The 16,008-nt window shown below is 40.3% G+C and overlaps 1 protein-coding gene across 6 annotated transcripts in view; it reads right to left on the bottom strand.

The window, feature by feature from the left end:
* LOC120530767 (receptor tyrosine-protein kinase erbB-4-like) overlaps window positions 1–16,008 on the bottom strand; it is a 799,040-nt gene that overhangs the window by 372,013 nt on the left and 411,019 nt on the right. The gene's annotated exons all lie outside the window — the stretch shown is intronic.

Here is a 16,008-nt window from a genome sequence, read left to right as displayed (position 1 = left end):
TTTGCTTTGGTAAAGTGATTGAAAGTGAAAGTGTGAGTGTGAGACATGCGTGGAGGAGTTAAGGTGTAGGAGGGATGTGACAGTCACCTTCAGAGACAAGAAGTGTAAAAGCGGACAGGAGGTGAGTAAAGGGCCTCGAAATGAGGATGGAGTCTGAGAAGTAAGCTTTACAGAAAAGAGAGGAGTGTCGGCCAAGAGAGGTTCAGACCCATGAGGACACAGAGGAAAGGCACTGGAGGTACACATAGACTCCAGAGGTATCAAATATTGTTAAATGTATGTGAGTAAGCTGTTGTACCAGTGGTTCATGCGTATGTCTCTCCCACCATTTTCAAGATCTGTTTTACCACCAGAAGCAGCTGTTAAATGAATAAAAGAGGAAAATGTACAAAATATACAAGTTGAAATGACCCCTCTCAAGAACAATTTCAAACTTCCTTTCTGTTTTAAGATTGATGAGTTCACAAATTAATTGGAGACTTTTAAGATTTCAAAACATTTCATGACACGCTCGATACTGAACTTTCCTGACATACTCGCTTGAGGAATAAGTGTGACAAACTTTAACAGTGGGAGACGAGCCGGACAGACAGACAGACATTGCGATCACAGTAGTCACGTTTTGCATGACATGGAAATGCAGCTAAAATAGCCTGTTTGTGGACATGAAAAGGCAGCTGTTAAACCTGTCAGATAGGAGCAGTTTGTAGACACAACGTAACACCATCACCGCAGTGTTCGGCGCTCTGTTGATGCCCACCACTTCTGTGCTTCGGTCCCACAACCACACAGCTTTGGCTTTTAAGCCTTTTATTTGCTTGTTATTTACTGTAAAGGTGTTAAAAGACTAAAGAATTGCACTCAGACTAAATAAAAATAATACTATTTATTTAAATGAAAATCAGGAATCTTATACAGTTCTTATAAAAAGTATTCACTCACCCCTTAAGAGTTTTCACATTTTTTCCTTATACAACTTTTCAGCAGGCAGTGTGGTGTAGTGATTAAGGCTTTGGATCTCAAACCTTGACGTTGTGGGTTCAAATCCCACTACTGACACCAGTGTGTCCCTGAGCAAGTCACTTGACCTGCCTGTGCTCCAATTGGAAATCCAAACATAATGTAACCAATTGTATTAGAAATGTTGTAAATCGCCTTAGATAAAGGTGTCAGCCAAATTACTAAATGTAAATGTTTAATCCCAGGAGATTTGACTTTTCTCACACCAAACAGTAGAAAAAGACATTTTAATATCAAAGAAATCAGCGCCAATATGTATTTATCAAGCATCTCTTTGATTATTGAGAAAAGGTCTGTATAAATGTTTATTTAATTATTATTATTATTACTAGGAGAACAGTCCGAACTGGCTCAAAAATGTGATGCTAATTGGGTCCTATAAGAAATGCAAGCATTTGATCAATTTTCATAATTCAGGGAAACAACTTCAGCAGGATTTAGGAGAGCTTGTCAGCTGTCCTGACTCACTAGGAGCTGTCAAAAGATGTGTGACGCATGTGCGCGTGGGAGAACAGCTTACAGGCTCGAAAAACTGATCACCCACCGAGCCAGGGGTTGGCGCTCTGCTGTAATTCTTTCTCTCCTTCTCTCTCTGTAGACCAGCTGACTGACTTTTCCACCACTGATATCATTTCTGGTTTCTGCCCCTTCCAGTCTATCTGCCACAGTTCAATGGTCTTCAGTTTTGTTTTGAGAACTCCTGTCTGTAAAGAGTGTTGCTTCTTTTGCCTAAACCAATTATATAGGGCTACAACGTTGGTATCCCCAACTCTTTTTTGGTGTTTTTGTGCCGCATTCACGGATGGCATTTAAGCAGAGAAAACACACACATCCTGGCAAAAGGGGAAAGTTTTGGAAATGCTGGACAAGAGTGAACTGGTAAAAAGATATCAACTTGAAAGAGAGGAATGATATTCTTGACGGATCGTGTACATTATGCAATCGACCCATCTACATGAAGAAGCCATGCAATCTGTCAGCTGAAAGGAAAGTGCTGGTAATGATTTAACCACAGGGAAAATGTAACTTTGCAACTGCAAAATGTTGGGTGTGTCGCAAACAGCCCTTTCTCGAATTCTGCCCCTAACTTTGAAGCCCTTACAATGCTTGATGTAATATGCAGATTACTCACTCCATTACCACTCCATGAGAGGAGAAGGTAAAGCAAGCAGGCATGTCAAGTTCTTTGCCCCATGTGGGGATGGACAAGCATTGTGAACTTGAATGCAAACTGTATGATTGTTGATATTTTTGTGAAGTGGGCACATGGTGCATCACAAACATTATAGCAGTAGAATACATTATTACAAATGTTTGACAAGCGTCATCCATGGGAGTGACAAATGCACTACATTTTATTACTATGTATGTTTGTGATGTGCCGTCTGTTGGAATGACAAATGCAATGCATATGTCTCTGTTATATGCCATTTGGTAAGTGGTTTATAAAAGCAGTGTTAATGTTTGTGATGCACCATCTGTTGGAATGACAAAGACATAGCAACTGGACGGAAACACTGATACGCAGACACTTATCATTTTATTAAGGTGGATCAGTGCCATTCTATCTTCTATATTATATGGTACCTTTCATGTTAATCTATCCATTATACAGTATAGTGTCTTTCAAATCTATCTAGCTTTCTAGTTATATAGTACCTTCAAACTTATCTAGCTATCTATCTATGCATATCTTATGTAATGCCTCTCCAGTTATATAGAGAAGGAACCTGGAGCCCATGCCAGCTGCAGTGGGTACAAAGCAGGCACTGACACTGGAATGGCATACAAGCTCACCTCAGAGCTATACAAAGATTTCAATCATCACTCATTTCTTCAAACTCAACAGACCTCAAAGACAATAAATCATAGAAGTGCTTCCAAAAAATAAAGAAGATGAGTTTTATAGAGAGCACCATGAGGCAGCTGACATGTGCAGACTGCCCTGGGACGCATGGGCCCTGTGTACGCAACACCTGAGGCAGCACAATTCCCATTAATTCTAAGACAAAAAAGGAAAAATGGCATCTTGGCTAGTCACAAATCTTGTTAAATTATGATAAATATGTGTTCAATGAGCTAGCAAGATTCTAATTTCTTTTTTTTTTTTAAATTAATAGCCTTTAATTCTAATTTAGTTTTTATTTGGGGAGACATTTTCAAATAATATATGGGCCAGCTCTTGTGTTAAATCAAGGTATTCCCGCTATTCTAATGTGACCATTTGTCATGATTACCGTCCAGCTGATTATCTCCCATATAAATCAGTCGGCGTTGGTGCTGTTGTGGAGAAGTTAACTGTTTAGAGCAGCTAAGTATACACATTTAGGATCAACCTATCGACTGTTACTTTGTATAGTGCCTTTCACTGAGATGACGACTCCAAAAAGAACAGCTTAGAACATTCCACAGCCGCAGTGCTAGCCACTGAATGGCCTTGAAACAGCCGACTTACGACTAACAACCTTGTGGCTTTCCCTTCAGCTCCTTAGCCGCTAAACCACATGATCTACCATTTTGGAAGAGAACAATAAAAGTGACAAACCCCCCCCATACCCCCAGAGGACAGTAAGCTTTTACATCCTCAGAACATAAAATGGGGTAGCGAGCTATTTTTTAATCAAGCACTAAAATTCCAAGTGGCCAGCGTTCTCTTCATTTAATGACCGCAGTGGGGCTCTTAAGTGTGTCGAGGTGAAGCCGATTGTGTTTAACGGCTCTAATAAGTTCATTATCTCATAAACGGAGCTTGAGACCACCAAGCTAGCGCTGCGTTATTTTCGGTGAACAGCAACACAAAAAGAAGCTTCGACGTCACCCACATGGTTCCTCACAGTGTCTTCACTGATTTCTGTGATGTTGTGTTTTTGGATGTTTTAAATGTACCTTGTGTTTTATTCTAGATTGATTTATGAGGCAGTGTATTGCATGCATACTTTATAATAAAAACACACAGGAGAGTCAGCCTTCTACTTTCATCCACTCAACTCACCCACCTAATCACAGGTGCAGCACTGGGTGGCTGAAGTGGGTGACCACGGTATGAGGCGGTCCCAGACCTGGAGAAGACTGCGGCAGCTATTACTCCATACTTCACTGTCCTTTCACTAACACAGAAATCTGCTCACTGCTGCCACAAACCCCTTCATAATTCCACCTGCTATTAGAATGATCTCACCCCTGGAGACGGTGATGGGCCTCGCCTAACAGCAGCAGGCACAAAGCAGGAAACAAGCAGCATGGGGTACCAGCCTCAGGCCATCTATCTGTTCATAAAAAAACACAACTCTTTAATCTTTAGCTTTCTGATCGCCATGACTGGCACTGCTTCATACGGAGGTGAGAAGGAAATTGGTCTCATTCATTAAATTCAACTCTATTTGCTATTTTATAGGCTGCTCACTAATCACAAACACCTTGGCGTGTTTTCTTTTTCTTAAGGTAAACTCTGAGGTGGCACAAAGTGCCACTGCCCCCTTGGTCTCAGTGTGCAGCAGCCACCTGAGATTCTGGCAAGAGTGTCCTGTTAATGGAAAGTAGAATGACCAGAGGAAGACAGGTGGTCTTTGACTTTGTACTCTCACACAATTTACTTCCGTAAACATCCCGTCAACTGGGGGTTTTTATTTTCCTAACCTCCCTGGCCATCTGCCCATAGTATGTAATTCAGGTGGACATTAAGATTCTCTACTGTTACAAATGACTGCTCTTTAACTTTACTTTGTTTGTGTAACTCTGTTTAGTTTTAAATATTTTAAAGCACTTGGACCTCCTTTCACGTATCAAAATGTGCTACAGAAATAAATGCCGTTCTTGTTTTTAATTCATATATTCAGAGTGATTTTTCTTCCTGATGTCCTCTACTATTGTAAATGTTTAGAATGGAATACCTCAAGACTTCAAGTAAAATGTCAAATTAGATAAAGAGCACCAGAGCACAGAACAAATAACTCATATTTATAAAATATGTTTATTTTATGACCAAAGTCATACACTTATGTGTTCACGTTGACCCGAGTACAATGAAACAACAATGCAACACTTTTGACACTCTCTTGTGCCTTGATTGGCATGCACATATGTGTGAGTGTGTGCTTTATAAAGTACACAGTATACATGTACAATATTATATATATATACACACATACATACACATAAATATATATATATATACAAATATATAGATATATATACATACATACATACACACACACACACACGTGTATGTATATATATATATATATATATATATATATACACAGTAGAGTCTCACTTATCCAACATAAACGGGCTGGCAGAACGTCGGATAAGCGGAAATGTTGGATAATGGGAGGTGTTAAGAAAAAGCCCATTAAACGTTAAACTATGTTATAATTTTACACATTATAAACCTAATAATCATGTTTTAAAATAATACAACAGAAAAAATTACTGAAAAAGTCAACTTACTGTTACAGAATTGTCTGAAGTTAAATACAGTATGTACTATACTTAAAGTTCTTTCCTGTGATGATTTAAAGAAATTTTTGATCATACTCTGCTTTCCTGACGAGTGCCGTTTCTTCGCTGTCAAGTCTCGTCATCTTTGCAGCATCATTATGTCGATTCCTGTAGCTTCTTCTTGTTCCTCAATGTATTTAATTGCAGTTTCTAGAGCCTTAAATCCGTCACTCACATAGTCAACATCCATACGAGAGTATACTGTTCACTACAGCATTGTGAACTGTGTGTGTGTGTGTTTTTATGCTGTGACGTGCGAGTCCCCGTCTTGCACCCGAAAACACGAAGCTGAGTCTCAGTACTTTAGCAACCCCAGCTTTATTCAGCTTGAAACAGCTACAGCGCAGTTATGTACTGTAGCAGGATCTGCCATTCTCCTATACACAGACACAGCAGTCAGGCAGGGTTGTGGCCAAGTAATACTGTGCCCTGTGCATTTATAATTTTCCTTGCAACACCCATCGACAGCAGGTGCTTATGGCATGTCCACGATCTTTACGGATTCGCTTTTAAGGCAAACTGCTACAGCGCTGGGTGCCTGCGGTTGCTTCGGGACACTTCTCCGCGTGTCGTCCCATTGTGTGGAATCCCACAAGAGTTTAGAAACTCCCTCACACCAGCGATAATTCTTTTCAAAGGAAAAGTGTAGGTTAATTTTTTTGTATGTATTTTTACTTTATATTTTGTATTAATCATTTTTATATGAATAGTTTTGGGTTGTGGAACAAATCATCTGAGTTTCCATTATTTCTTATGGGAAAATTCGCTTTGATATACTGTACAAGTGCTTTGGACTGCTAGCACATTTCCGGAACGAATTATGCTCGCAAACCGTGGTTCCACTGTAATTAGCTGCAGTAGAGTCGAGAGCAACAAAAAATAGATTATGCTCACGCGCGCAACTTGCAGTTCTTGTTGCTGATTGTTGGATTTTTTTGGGTTTTGTTTTGCGGTGGGACGTCGGATAATATGGAATGTCGAATAAGGGAAGGTCGGATAAGCGAGACTCTACTGCATATACAGTGCATCCGGAAAGTATTCACAGCGCATCATTTTGTCCACATTTTGTTATGTTACAGTCTTATTCCAAAATGGATTAAATTCATTTTTTTCCTCAGAATTCTACACACAACACCCCATAATGACAACGTGAAAAAAGTTTACTTGAGGTTTTTGCAAATTTATTACAAACTAGCAAAATACCCGCGCTTCGCAGCGGAGAAGTAGTGTGTTAAAGAAGTAATGCATAATTAAAGGAAACATTTTAAAAATAAGGAAACACGATTGTCAATGTAATTGTTTTGTCACTGTTGTGAGTGATGAGTGTTGCTGTCATATATATATATATATATACACACATACATACACATTATATATACAGTATATAAATCTATATATATATCTAATATCTATATATATGTATCTATATACATCTATATCTATATCTCTCTCTCTATATATATATACGCATACATACTGTACATACATACACACACACACACACATTATATATATATATATCTATCTATCTGTATATCTATATATCTATCTTTATATATATATATATATATATATATATATATATACACACATACACACATTATATCTATATATCTATCAATATATATATAGCGGCAAAGTACTGCCTTAAAAGTTTTATTAAGAAGAAAATTAATTAATTTTGAATTAAATAAATAAATTTTTTAAACTGAGGGAAAATATACCAATAATTATTTGTTAAGCATCTCTTTGTATACCACATTGTGAGTTCGGCCCTCCGGTTGTAATATGACCAAGCTGTGTGCGCTGAGCTTAGTCTTAAGCATGCAACGTACAGTTGGCCATGTGAACAGTAATCTTGTTTCAAATCTCACAGCTTGGATTGCTGTCGTCATAATCGGTTTGAGTTTCATGGTTTGTTTCAATTACAACAGTATTTGTAGGACTTGTGTTGAAGTGACATTCGGCATCTGTCAAGTGTTGTAAGTATACAACCAGTTTCATCGATAACTTCACATCCAGCTTTTGAGAGTTTAAACATTCATAATCATCAAAGTTTCCACTACTGAAATCGTCACCTGTCAATCTAAGATGTTTAAGAGGCATTGGCGGTTGTCCAAAGGTGTAAAATATTTGGCCATTTCAGTACACTTGAAAGCGACAACCGAACAATTCAGCGGCAGCCATCAACTCACATGCAGAACCACAGGTGAAGGACTTAAGCATTTCACTCTTCTAGTGCTCCTGTGTAGTCTAATTATCTCCTGTACCGTCATCAGTCCACACCTTGAACCTGTCCCAGTCATTCAATACATAAGACACAATGTTTCTCCAGATATCAAGAGTGAGCCTGATATGGCCGTGCAATATGTAACACAGAGAATGGAAAAGATAGGTGCCATCTCCCGGCATGGAAACCACTCAGTAAGTGACATGTTAATGCGGGTACGATTGGAATGATAAAGGAAATGGGTACCTGAAAAATGTAAACTAAGTCTAAAATACCTAAACAATAACTATAATCGTAATAAATGAACAATAAAACAGCGGAGAAGCCGTGGATTAAATAAAAAGGCTGTAGTTATCAGCAGGGAGTCGTGAATCCCGTGGCGAAGTAAGGATGGGAATGAAGAGACTGGAGCGACGGACGGCCTTATTTAGGCAGGCAGCCAACAACATGGGAGGCGTTGGGATGGGGGACCCAACGCCGCCTCACACGGTGACCGAGCTGCAGGCTATTTACGTATATATGTACACGCGATTAGGAGACCGCGGATGGACCTTAAACCGCTTCGAAAGACGTTCGCCGGCAGGGAGCGGCGGGGTACTAACCTTTCTCCTCTGATTTCTTCCAGGAAAAAAGACGCTCCGCCATCATAAGCCTTCCCGCAGTACGTTTACTTCCGCCCTTCCTCCGCCATCTTTCCTGACGTCATCAGTCCCATCCTCCCTCACGGTTCTTTCCCAGCATTCCTCCACTTCCGGCTCCTCCCTTATAAAATGGCCGCCGATGCCTCTAATGGGGTCGCACATATGAACTGTTTTGTTTATATTTTGACCAGATTTGAATTGTGGATTTGTCTGCAATATACGGGACCGGAAACCCCAAACCTTTATGTTGTCTTTTGTTAAGTCTTTTACAGTACGTAAGTAGGATTCAGTTATCGTTGGGAACCCGCGTACCAAATATCTTGAAGATGGGCCCATAAGTAACAAAGACTGTTGAAAAGTTCAATATGGCGGCTGACAGTGGCATCATACCACCGAAATAAGTACCAAATTTTAGCCTTCTACCTACACGGGAATTTGGAGAATTAGTGACGTTGGAAAGTTAAATATGACGGCTGACAGTGGCGTCATACCACCGAAAATAAGTATGTACATTGGTTTCGGTTAGCACAGGGAAGCCGCCTACCAAATTTTGTGAAGATGGGGCCATGAATAAGAAAGTTCAACATGGCGGACTTTGTTGACCGTTATGACCGTTATGCGTAGAATTTCGAAATGAAACCTGCTTAACTTTTGTAAGTAAGCTGTAAGGAATGAGCCTGCAAAATTTCAGCCTTCTACCTACATGAGAAGTTGGAGAATTAGTGATGAGTCAGTGATACAGTCAGTCAGTGAGGGCTTTGCCTTTTATTAGTATAGATAGAAAAACTGAGAAATCCCATGTACATAAGTATTCACAGGCTTTGCCATGAAGCTCCATATTGAGCTCAGGTGCATCCTGTTTCCCCTGATCATCCTTGAGATGTTTCTGCAGCTTAATTGGAGTCAATTCAGTTGATTGGACATGATTTGGAAAAGCACACACCTGTCTATAGAAGGTCCCACAGTTGACAGTTCATGTCAGAGCACAAACCAAGCATGAAGTCAAAGGAATTGTCTGTAGACCTCCGAGACAGGATTGTCTCGAGGCACAACTCTGGGGAAGGTTATAGAAAAACTTCTGTTGATTTGAAGGTCCCAATGAGCACAGTGGCCTCCATCATCCGTAAGTGGAAGAAGTTCGAAACCACCAGGACTCTTCCTAGAGCTGGCCGGCCATCTAAACTAAGCGATCAGGGGAAAAGGGCCTTAGTCAGGGAGGTGACCAAGAACCCGATGGTCACTCTGTCAGAGCTCCAGAAGTCCTCTGTGAAGAGAGGAGAACCTTCGAGAAGGACAACCATCTCTGCAGCAATCCACTAATCAGGCCTGTATAGTAGAGTGGCCAGATGGAAGCCACTCCATAGTAAAAGGCACATGGCAGCCCACCTGGAGTTTGCCAAAAGGCACCTGAAGGACTCTCAGACCATGAGAAATAAAATTCTCTGGTCTGATGATACAAATATTGAACTCTTTGGTGTGAATGCCAGGCGTCACGTTTGGAGGAAACCAGGCACCGCTCATCACCAGCCCAATACCACCCCTACAGTGAAGCATGGTGGTGGCAGCATCATGCTATGGGGATGGAACTGGGAGACTAGTCAGGATAAAGAGAAAGATGACTGCAGCAATGTACAGACACATCCTGGATGAAAACCTGCTCCAGAGCGCTCTTGACATCAGACTGGGGCGACGGTTCATCTTTCAGCAAGACAACGACCCTAAGCACACAGCCAAGATATCAAAGGAGTGGCTTCAGGACAACTCTGTGAATGTCCTTGAGTGGCCCAGCCAGAGCCCAGACTTGAATCCGATTGAACATCTCTGGAGAGATCTTAAAATGGCTGTGCACCGACGCTTCCCATCCAACCTGATGGAGCTTGAGAGGTGCTGCAAAGAGGAATGGGCGAAACTGGCCAAGGATAGGTGTGCCAAGTTTGTGGCATCATATTCAAAAAGACTTGAGGCTGGAATTGCTGCCAAAGGTGCATCTACAAAGTATTGAGCAAAGGCTGTGAATACTTATGGACATGGGATTTCTCAGTTTTTTTTATGTTTAATAAATTTGCAAAAACCTCAAGTAAACTTTTTTCACATTGTCATTATGGGGTGTTGTGTATAGAATTCTGAGGAAAAAAAATGAATTTAATCCATTTTGGAATAAGGCTGTAACAGAACAAAATGTGGAAAAAGTGATGCGCTGTGAATACTTTCCGGATGCACTGTATACTGTATATAGTAAAATGCTAGGGGTCATTGTTGCCCCGTTAACCTAACAGACAGATGCTCTGGACACCAAGAAAAAGTCCCAAGAAATATTTTAATATTCTTTTCTTCTTAAAGACAATGATTTAAACACCACAACCACAATAACACGGGTAAATAATCACAAATACAATATAATTCTCTCCTCCACACCTCCTCCTGACTTCAGCTCGCTTGCTGGGTTCCCACCAGTCCTTTAAATAGTCTTTGACCCGGAATTTCTTCTGTCCTGATCATGTGACTTCAGGGTCAGATGGGAAACTTAGGTTTCTTCTTCAGCCCAGAAGTACTTTAGGGCTTCCTGCCCCGTGACTTTGGAGTACTTCAGGGCTATGCAGACAAGAAAAGCTCCCAGGTCCCCCTGCAGCATCTCCTGGTGGTACCCACGATATCCAGCAGGGCTGTGAAGGCGGACACCAGATCCCATGGTGTGCTGCGGGAATCCGGGGCACCGCTATGCTGCAGAGAAGTCATCATCTAGCTTGTTGGGGGAGGCAGTGTCCCAAAGTAGCTGCCATTCCCCATCCTTCCAGTCTTTGGGCATCCTGGCTGGGTTGAGCTGCCGGCCATCCATCACAAATATATATATACATTTGGATCCAGGTGTCATGTTGTCCAGCATATCCAAAAGGGCTGTAATCTCCAAAGCAGAAGAGCAGCAAGAAGCACAAAGTCAGGGGGATGTAAGGCAAGTACAGTGAACAGAGAGAGCTTCATAAAAAACATGATTACAACAGATGGACTTACCATACTACCATTAAGCCTGTATTTTCACTATACTAGTTAATGTGTATGTGTGTGTGTATTCTTGCTAACCGTGGCATCAGAGAGTGGCAACATGTCAATTACCATATTAGAATTTCACTATGCTCAGTGCATGTGACACAAATATGAAAGGCTGGTATTAAATTACAGAATGCTTTGGGTTATGCTGGTTTGATTTAATTGTGGCACAACAATTTTTTCATGTCCTTCAATAAACAGCATAAAAATGAATTTGTTCACTTTGATACCTGATATTAGACTTTGGCTGAAGACCTGAAAACTAAACAACATGCAATGACAGAAGAAATCAGAAAGGACCAAACAACTTGTGTACCACATCTGTCTATCCATCCATCTATAAACACTGCATAGTCTCTTTGACATTTTTATTTCTTACCATTTGATTTATTTGATATAGTGCCTTTCAAATCTATAAAAGTCTTTTCCACTTCAATCTGTATTATACAGCACCTTTTAGATTTATTAATTTACGGTAGCTGTCTATCTGCCTATATATTAGTGTTATTTCCTAGCTGTCAATATACAATATAGTGCCTTTCCAGTCTATTTATCTACCGTATTTACTATATGGTGCCTGGCCTGGCTACTGTATAGTGCTAGTCCTATCAATCTATCTACCATATAGTGCCTTTCCCATTTGTCTAACTACTATATACAGTACTTGCTTTCCCTCCATCTATTTACTTTATAGTGCCATTCATATCAACCTGCTTTATAGTGACTTTCATATCTGTTTCTCTATTCACCATATAGTGCTTTTCCTATCTCTCAATGTGCAATAGAGTGCCATTCCTATCTGTCCAGTTATATATATATTTACCTATTTTACAGCGTCCTTTCTATTCACCTATTTACCATATTGTGCCTTTAATGTGCAGTATTTTTAGGAATTATATGGTACCTTTCTAGTCTAATTATCTGTTCACTACTGTATATAATAATCTATCTATTATATAGTGCGTTTCCTCTATTTTTATGTATTATATAGTGCCTTTTCTATCTGTCCATTTACTATAAAATACCATTCCCATACATGTATCTCTGTAGAATAAAGTGTCTTTTCCATCTGTTTATCTGCTATATAGTGCCTGTCCTACCTGTCTCTCCTCTGTATAGTGCCTTTCCAATTTATCTAGAAGAAACTGAAAGCTAGAACGCAGATGGACAAATTTTATATGGGCAGCCATTTACAGACAGTCCTATAAACTGAGGCACCACCTCCCTCGGCTCCACTATTTTGGAATTGTTACTTTCCCACTAACCTAAGTTTAATTAAATGTTTTATTAATTTTCACTTTAGTAAGTCACATAGCACAGGCATGGAAACTCATCTCACTGACAATATTTTCTTTCGGACGGTCATAAACACTGCTTGATTTTTATTACAGATGCACATATCATAATTTTGTCGTTTTTTAAGCAGTAATTATTATTTTCAGCTCTTTCTCATTTATCTTCCCCCTACAACTGTGGTGGGAGATGACAAAGCCAGAATGGCTCCAACAGCATATTTTGTGAGTTTTCCTCCACCAATAACATATATCATAAGAGGAGGTGACATCGGGATAATCTCGGTGATGTACGACCCTTCCCTGGCCTGCTAGCCTTTTGTTTAATTGCTGGCAGCCCGACACACGCGTGGGCTTCGTCTTCCTGCTGACAACATGAAATCCATTTACAATCATTGACTGATGAATGAAGTGTCAAAAAAAGTACAACCAGTAAGCAACAGTTTTATTAAAATTAAGGCAGATGCCTGGTGGAGAGGATTAGCATCCTGACGTCTGAGAGTTTCTAGAAGTGCGACCTGATGCTGGGTGGCTACAGAAAGATCACTGGAGGAAGAAGAAAGGAAAACTCCTGGCAAGAACCATCACAGACCTCAAAAAAAGGCAGCAAGGAAGAGGACATGAGAGTCTCTCTGATTAGACAATTATACATGTGGCACAGAGGTGGTCACCACTGCTCAGTGTCACTAAGAAAACTACATGGTTCCATGACAAAAAACAGAAGTGTCTTTCATAACTTACATTCTTCAGGCTGTTACATTAGTCACGATTGCTTTCATTTTGTAACAAAATTTAAAGAACCCAATAAACTGTGTGATTGCCATGTTGAAGCTGCAGCCGTAAAAGTGTACAAGAACTGTCCATGAAAACTGTAGAAATGTATATTATATAGTGCCCTTCATATCTGTCTCTCTACATTATCCAATATACACAGTCCTTCATATGTGTCTGTCTATTACATAGCACCTTTCATATTTATTTATCTGTTATATAGTGCCTTTCGTGTCAATCTTTCGATCATAGAGTACTCCTCTTATCTATGTATTGTATACTGTAGCTATCTATTATATACCGTCCTTCATATCTATATATCTGTTATAAAAACATCATTTATTTCTGTAGTACATTTTCATACAAATAATGTAACTGAAAGTGCTTTACATGAAAGAAAACACAAAGTAAGAATTAAAATAAGACAACACTCATTAACATGAGTAAGGTACGATGGCCAGGGAGGACAGAAAAAACAAACAAAAAAAAAAACTCCAGACAGCTGGAGAGAAAAAATAAAATCTGCAGGGGTTCCAGGCAACAGTCCTCATTGTATTTTGGGTTCTCATGGAAGGACTTGATGATGGTCATGTAAACTTCTAGCTTTTAATCCATCAATGTAGGAACATCATGGTGCTTTGATTAGGTGGTGGTGGCACAGGTTGTCACCACAAAAAAACGGGTAAAGAAACAGAAGAGAGAGAGTGTGCCTTTTGTATTTATCTACTACATAGTGTCTTTCATATTTATTGATCTATTATACAGTGCCTTTGATATTTATCTATCTGTCCTTCTATGTATTATAGAATGCTGTTCGTGTCAATCTTTGTATCTTATCACAGACTACTCTTTTTATCTATGCATTAGTAGCTTTCATATCTATTTATTATATAGTATTCTTCATATAAATTATATACTGCCTTTTTTGTGCTTATCTATATAATAATAATAATTCTTTGCATTTATATAGTCCTTTTCTTACTACTTAAAGCACTCAGCAATTGCAGGTTAAGGGCCTTGCTCAAGGGCCCAACAGAGCAGAGTCCCTTTTGGCATTTATGGGATTCGAACCGGCAAACTTGCAATTACCAGTACAGATCCCTATCGTCAGAGCCACCACTCCGCCTAATACATAGTGCCTTTCATATTTATTTATCTGTTATAATAGCACCTTTGATATATATTTATCCATCTGTCTATTAGAGTGTGCCTTTCATGTCAGTCTATGTATCTTAAAATCATAGAATGCTCTTCTTCGCTGTGTATTATATAGTGCATTTTCTGTTTATCTTTCAATCAATATTGCTGTCTTATAGTGCCTGTCATACCTTTCTATCTATTAAATAGTGCATTTCATTTCAATCTACCTGTTTATCAATTATATAGTCCCCTCCCATGTACAATATCAATCTATTACAAGTCCTCTAGACAGAGGAGCAGCTTCAGGGACAGACTGCTGTCACCATCCTGCTTCACTGACAGACTGAGGAGACCCCACACTATGCGACTCTTCAAATCCACCCGGGGGGCTAAACGCTAACATTATACAAAGTTATTGTCTGTTATACCTGCACTTTTATCAATCTTTAATTTAATATTAATCTTCAACACCATCCAACCTCTGCTCCTTAGAGACAAGCTGACTGAGATGGCAGTAGATTCACACCTGGTGGTATGGATCGTGGACTATCTTACAGACAGACCTCAATATGTGCGTCTTGGGAACTGCAGGTCTGACATTGTGGTCAGCAACACAGGAGCGACGCAGGGGACTGGACTTTCTCTGGTCCTGTTCAGCCAACATACATCAGACTTCCAATACGACTCGGAGTCCTGCCACGTGCAAAAGTTTGCTGATGACACTGCTATGGTGGGCTGCATCAGGAGTGGGCAGGAGGAGGAGTATAAGAACCTAATCAAGGACTTTGTTAAATGGTGCGACTCAAACCACTTACACCTGAACACCAGCAAGACCAAGGAGCTGGTGGTGGATTTTAGGAGGCCCAGGCCCCTCATGGACCCCGTGATCATCAGAGGTGACTGTGCAGAGGGTGCAGACCTATAAATACCTGGGAGTGCAGCTGGATGACAAATTAGACTGGACTGCTAATACTGATGCTCTCTGTTAAGAGAGGACAGAGCCGACTATACTTCCTTGGAAGGCTGGCGTCCTTCAACATCTGCAATAAGATGCTGCAGATGTTCTACCAGACGGTTGTGACGAGTGCCCTCTTCTACGCGGTGGTGTGCTGGGGAGGCAGCATAAAGATAAAGGATGCCTCACGCCTGGACAAACTTGGACAGTTTAACATCAGTGGCAGAGCGACGGGCGCTGAGCAGACTCCTGTCAATCATGAAGAATTCACTGCATCCACTGAACAGGATCATCTCCAGGCAGAGGAGTAGCTTCAGAGACAGACTGCTGTCACTGTCCTGCTCCACTGACAGACTGAGGAGACCCCACACTATGCGACTCTTCCATCTCACCCGGGGGAGTAAATGCTAACAT

The sequence above is a fragment of the Polypterus senegalus genome, chromosome 6 (assembly GCF_016835505.1).
Source record: "Polypterus senegalus isolate Bchr_013 chromosome 6, ASM1683550v1, whole genome shotgun sequence".
Taxonomy (NCBI): domain Eukaryota; kingdom Metazoa; phylum Chordata; class Cladistia; order Polypteriformes; family Polypteridae; genus Polypterus; species Polypterus senegalus.
This window is presented reverse-complemented; position numbering and strand designations above follow the sequence as displayed.